This window comes from Trichosurus vulpecula, chromosome 2 (genome assembly GCF_011100635.1).
Source record: "Trichosurus vulpecula isolate mTriVul1 chromosome 2, mTriVul1.pri, whole genome shotgun sequence".
Taxonomy (NCBI): Eukaryota; Metazoa; Chordata; class Mammalia; order Diprotodontia; family Phalangeridae; genus Trichosurus; species Trichosurus vulpecula.
The window spans coordinates 2,735,313-2,741,723 of record NC_050574.1 but is presented as its reverse complement, the minus strand read 5'-3'; the positions used below and the strand labels follow the sequence as shown (position 1 = coordinate 2,741,723).

At 44.2% G+C, this 6,411-nt stretch overlaps 1 pseudogene; it reads left to right on the top strand.

Moving 5' to 3' along the window:
• The first annotated feature begins 2,934 nt into the window (after nucleotides 1-2,934).
• On the top strand, nucleotides 2,935-5,996 carry LOC118835455 (annotated as a pseudogene).
• The last annotated feature ends 415 nt before the right edge of the window (nucleotides 5,997-6,411 follow it).

The following is a 6,411-nucleotide window of genomic DNA, read 5'->3' as shown; positions in this document are numbered from 1 at the left end:
CCCCAAGCATGTGAAGACTTCTCCTGGTGGAATGGGCAGATGAGAACAATTTGTTCCAACGGTCATGAAGGCAGTTGAAGCAGGCGCTGTGGAGCACTTAGAGCTTGGTTAGACATCAAAGACACCAAGGTCATCCACTGCATCTTGAGCCATCACCAATTCATCTCGATTCTGTCCTGCCACTGGATTGTGATGACTCTGGAGGAGGGAGTAAGGCTGACAACTTCATGCAACTCTGCCTCACTTAAATCCAATTTACGAATGAATCAAAAGGCATCACCCATACCATTATACCTATCTCAAAGTCCTGTGGCAAAAGGCAAGTGATGAAGCAGCAGTTGCGGATACAATAGGAGCTATAGTTACAATCCTGCATATAGGTGACCCAGGCCATAGGAGTCGTTTCTCACTGGAAGCAGCAGTGGGATTCGGCAGCCCCCGGGTGTCTGAGGAGCCTTTTAAGGATTCCACTGCTCATCTCCTGGTGTGAGGAAGGGGAAGAAAAGGTGCCCTAAAAATTGTCTACTTCCCCAAACCTGGCCTGAATGCCACGGCAGGCAGGAAATCCCACCATTGTTGACCACAAAGAAATGTACAAAAATGTCTGCAAAGACAATTCCACTCACCATTGACACGTGGAATATGCGCACACTTATAGACAACACAAAATCCAGTAGAACTGAAGGACAAATAGCTCTTCTTGCAGGAGAACTCAGTAGGTATCAAATCCAAATAGCAGCCCTGAGTGAAACAAGGCTGGCAAATGAAGGTCAGCTTACTGAAGTTGGAGGTGGGTACATATAAGTTGTGCTGTGTGATTGTGATGAAATACTACTATACTATAAGAAATGATCAACAGGATGCTTTCAGGAAAACCTGGAAAGACATGAACATCTGATGCAAAGTGAAATGAGCAGAAACAGAAAAAGAATATTGTGCACAGTAACAGCAATATTGTATGATTATAGAGAGAAAAAAAATCTAGTTCATTTACATGAAAATGTAAAGAAGAATTACAATCTGGACTGTACTCAGTGGTATAACGCTGTTTCCATCCAAGTGAAGAAGTCTGTAGTTGTATTAGAGTCATTTCAGTCATGTACAACTCTTTGTGACCCAATCTGAGGTTTCCTTGGCAAAGATAGTGGAGTGGTTTACCATTTCCTTCTCCAGCTCATTTTTACAGATGAGAAAACTGAGGAAAACAGGGATAGGTGACTTGCCCAGGGTCACACAGCTAGATAGTATCTGAGGCTGGACTTTAAATCAAATCATTCCTGCATCCAGGTCCAGTGTTCCTTCCACTGCACCACCTAGCTGCCCCTGAAGAAGGAATATCTAATATTATATTGAAGGCTTGACGAGGCTCTGAGTATGATATGTCAGAAAGAAAATATCTTATGTCTTGGCAACTGATTGCTTTCATTTGTTAATGATATATATTCATTAATTTTGATGTTTACATAGAAATAAGAGTAATTATAGTGGAGAAAGATGGCATCCTTCACTTATCAAAAATGTAGTATTATATGAAGTGGGGTTGAGATTGGAAGTGATTCATGGGAAATACATTGCCAGGTTCTCTATGAGAAAAAAAAAGATTTAAACATATTCCTTAGAACTCCAGAACACTGGAGAACAAGAATCAAGAGAATGAGTTTAGAAATAGGGCTGACGAAAGATGTTATGTGGGAGATCTTAACCAGATCTGAAGATAGCTTAATACTTGGCAGAGAGCATCCATTTGTTCAATCTGCTAGGTGCAGAATGCATGTTTGGCCAATGTGCTTGGTCTTGGATGCTTTTCCATTTAATTTTCTTCCATTTTCTTGATACTGATATGATTCACTTTTACAGAACTTCTATCGTTTGGGAGCAATTCATCATGTATATAAGGTTGTCTTCACTTTTTCATCATTTTGATATCTTCTTTTTTGTAGTTGAATCATATCAGTCATGCCTCACTCTCTGTGACAACATTTGGATTTTTCTTGGCAAAGACAGTTGAGTGGTTTGTCATTTCATTCTCCAGCTTATTTTTACAGGTGAGAAAGCCGAGACAAACAGGATTAAGTGATTTGCCAAGGGTCACATAGCTAATAAGTGTCTGAGGCCAGATTTGAACTCACGAAGAGAAGTCTTCCTGACTCTAGGCCTGGCACTGTATCCACTATGCCGCCTAGTTTCCCTTTCACCACATAGCTACCATGATTTCTTTGAAACACCTGATTTATGCTTTATTTGGAACACATATTTCACCTTTAACATCCTTTATCTTTATTAAAATTATCTTCTGAACAGGTACTAAATTTATTGATCCATTCCCACTTTTGGAGATTGCCAAGACTTTACAAACCTGTCCTTTACACCAGGGTGTCTTGAGTCACTGTTCTTCATTACATAGTATTCATTCATAGCATGATCTCTCAATATGGGGGGCAGTCACTCCTTTTATTGATTCATAATTGATCCCAAATTGATTTTCTAATAAATCACTCCCAATAGAAACTATTCCACACCTCTTTCCTTCCCAGTCTTCTCACATATGTCATTCACCACCCTGAGGCAGGGTTATGAACTCCCAACCTCCATTTAAGGAAGAAAGCTCATCTCAGACATCTCTTCATTTCTGACCTGGCTTCACTCCTTTGAGGCCTTCTCAGACTCACTTCTCACTCTGGCCATACCTTCTCCCCTCCCAAATTTTCTGCTTCTTTTTGGGTGTGGTCTTCCACCATAAGATTATCACATCCTTGAGACTAGGGACTGTCTAGGTTTATTCATACTTGTGTGCTGAGACCTTAGTACAATGCTTGGCTCACAGTAGCCACTTAAGAAATGTTTGTTGAAGAGCTGGGGTGGGGGAGAGGGGCTGGGAGGGTGGTGGTTCGGCGTGGGGGGGCGGGGCTGCCTGTTGGCTCCAGACAAATAAACATGGAGTCCATCTTCCACGAGAAACAAGAAGGCTCACTCTGTACTCAACATTGCCTGCATAATCCATTGCAAGGGGAATATTTTAGCCCTGTGGAATTATTCTCTATTTCTCATCAGCTGGATAAAGAAGAGGGGATGAGGATGGCAGAGGGAGGAGTCACTAGTGAAGACTATCGAACATTTTTACAGCAACCTTCAGGAAATATGAATGACAGTGGTTTCTTGTCTATTCAAGTTATAAGCAGTGCCTTGAAAGCTTGGGGTTTAGAGCTAATCCTCTTCAACAGCGCAGAGTATCAGAGGCTTGGGATCGATCCTATAAGTGAAAGGTCATTTATATGCAACTATAAGGAACATTGGTTTACAGTTTGAAAATTAAGAAAACTGTGGTTTAACCTAAACTCTCTCGATGGGTCCAGAATTAATATCAGATACTTGCCTTGCACTTTTCTTGGCTCAGTTACAACAGGAAGGTTATTCCATATTTGTTGTTATGGGTGACCTACCAGACTGTGAAGCTGACCAGCTCCTGCAAATGATTCAGGTACAACAAACGCATAGACCAAAACTCAGAGCAGAAGAATCAGCTCACCTAAAAGATCAAAGAGTACAGAAAACAGACCTAGAGCAATCTTTAGAAGTAAGTCATTCATATAATGGAACAGGAATGCTTTATGAAGATGAAGAGAAATCTACAAAAAGCTTTAGTACTAAGTCAACAGGAAATTGATATGGAAGATGAAGAAGCAAATCTGCGGAGAGCAATTCAACTTAGTATGCAAAGTGGTTCCAGAAATAATATTTCAGAAGATATTCCAAAGACATCAGGTACAGATTCAACAACGTCTCCAAAAGAGAAGAGAAGCCTCCTTTGAAAAACAGCAGCAGCCAAAACAGATAGCACCTCTACACGCGCTTGAAATTGATCCAGGTGACAATATGACAGAGGAGGACATGCTTCAAGATGCTATGAACATGTCTTTGGAAACTGTTAGTAATACTTTGAAGACTGAAGGAAAAAATAGCAAAGTGGCTTTTTAAAAAAAATCAAAATATTCATATTCACCAACATTGACTTCTTGTGCAGATATATCCTATACAGAGCTCATTTCAGACATATGTCAGAGTAGCACAGTTCGGAAAAAAGTAGGGGGAAGTGGCTTGCAAATAAAAATGATGGAAAAAAACATCAAGTTTAGAACTAAAGACTCTATCTTCCAAATACTAGCCAAAGAGACATTTAGCAATTAAAGAACTAGGCAATAGTTTTCTAAACAATAACATTAGTCCCTTTTGGTGGGTGGGCAATAAACTCTTAAAATAAGAATTTTTTAAAAATCTATTTGCAGACCAACTGAGAGGATCTAGCCACAGGTTTTTTCCAACTCTTTTGAATAATCTGATTTTCTCCTCTGTCACCTTCGCATAGTAGTTTGTTTCTTACTGCCCCAAGTGGTTTTACTGCAAAATTTCACTTGTCTATAGTTAACAATACATATAATGTTTAACGGGGTAAATCATTCTAGCCACAACTGTGTTTTGTGCGCTCCAGTTTTTTTTTCCTTAGTTTTCATTGTCTCTGACCTCAGTTTCTCTCCTAATATAGTTTTCATTCCACCTTATTTGAAGTTAGCCTATGATAGGAATGATTTCCTATCAGTTTAATATGCCATAAAGGGATCAGTATCCTGTGGTTGGTGCATTCCTGGATTTGAGGGGAACCCTGCAAAAGTGAGGTGTTGAGCCAGAATATGCAGTTTGGGGAGAACAGAACTATCTTTTCAGGTGCTTTATGAGTATCTTCTCTGTCATGTCAAAATGTCCCAGCTTTTAAACGAACAACCCCACATTAGGAACCTCGATGTCAAGTTGTTTCCTCTGTTGCTAAGGAAAATGACGGAAATAAAAGTATGCCAGCTAGCTTGTGTTTACTGTCAGACTTAAGGCCCAGGATACACGTCCAATTACTCTCATCTGGGTACCTCATCTCTTACTAGATCTTAACATTTGTCTTTCAAAACTTCAAACTCCACACGCTCAATCTTCCCCTCTCTCTCTCTAAAAGTCTCTCCAGTGGACTCTGATTAAATCCCTACAAAACAGAACCTTTCCTCTTCTCCTTTCATATTCTGGGCTGCTTCCTCTCCTTCATTTCCAGACTACCTATAAAACCCATCTTCACTGCGCTGAATTTTTCCTTAACGGATTTCCTTATCTGTAAGGTTAATTATAAGATTGTTCTTGCCTTTAGGGTCCTAAGGAGCTCACACACGCATGGTCTCATGCAATTTCTAACCGTTTACAATGCCGCCTCAGGGGCGGCTAGAGACCCCGGAACAGGAGTGCTGAGGCAAGAAGGGGATGACTAGAGACACCTGGGCAGGAGGGTTGGGGCTAGAGACCTCCAGCAACAGGCACTAGAGATCCCTAAGCAGGAGAACCTCTAACAGAAGGGTTGGGGCTACCGACACCCCCCCCCAGCCCACCCCGAGTGGGTGGGGCCTTTCCTTCTTCCGGTAGCTCTTTTTTCCGACTCCCCCCTACCTCCCCCCCCCCCCCCCGCAGACTCCAGGTAGGTCACTACTTAGGCCGAGTTTTTGAGACACTGCCCCCCCAGCCCCCCCACCACATCCAGCTTCCCCACACGCACCATTTCTAGGGGAGGAGAGAATTTTTTTTTTTATCCCCGGCAAGGTACAGCCTAAAACAGCTTGAACTCAGGACAAATGCGCCCCCTCAGCCCCTTTGTCTTTCATTTCCACACCCACGGAACGGGAGCGCCCCCTCCCCCGCTTAGACTAACATTTCCTTCCGGGCGCCGGTGGTAGAGGGTTGGGGGAGGTGCGGCGGGAGCCACGAGGGGGGTCGGGGTAACGGCAATGTGTGTGTGGAGGGGAAGAGGGGCCACTGGGGCTGGAGCACCCCAGCCCCGGACACCTCTGGGACATTCAGGAGGGGATGGCGCCGTCTACACCTCTCCCTACAATTCCAAGTGGTTTGACCCGCATGGCTCCTTACCGGCCGCGCTGTCTCCCACGGAGCATCCTGTGCCAAGTGAATGAGGAATCAGTTTATGAAATGAAGGAACGGGGGTAGGCGCTCCTGGTTCTTTGGGTACTCTCGGGAAGGACCGCGCTTGGCAGCGGGGAAATGGGGCGGCCCCGAGATTGCTGTGGAAAGTGAGGAGGGGTACTGAGGCAGAGGGCGTGGCTCTCGCAGTGGCAGGGGGACCGAAAGGAGGAGGGGGAGAGTCCGAGGATATCCCCTCCACCCAGGTTAGGGCTGGGAGCTCTAGGCGATGGCGGGGGCGGGGGTTGAGGGCTCCTTTTTATAGGGCTTTGGGGGCGGGGCCAGCTCATTTACATACCGAAACCTTCCCAAAGGGAGGATCCCCGCTGCTGTCCCGAGGCCCCGCAGCAGCCCAGGTCGGGCCAGGCTCGGGGAAGAGCAGCGCCCACGTGGCTTCGGCGGATTCGC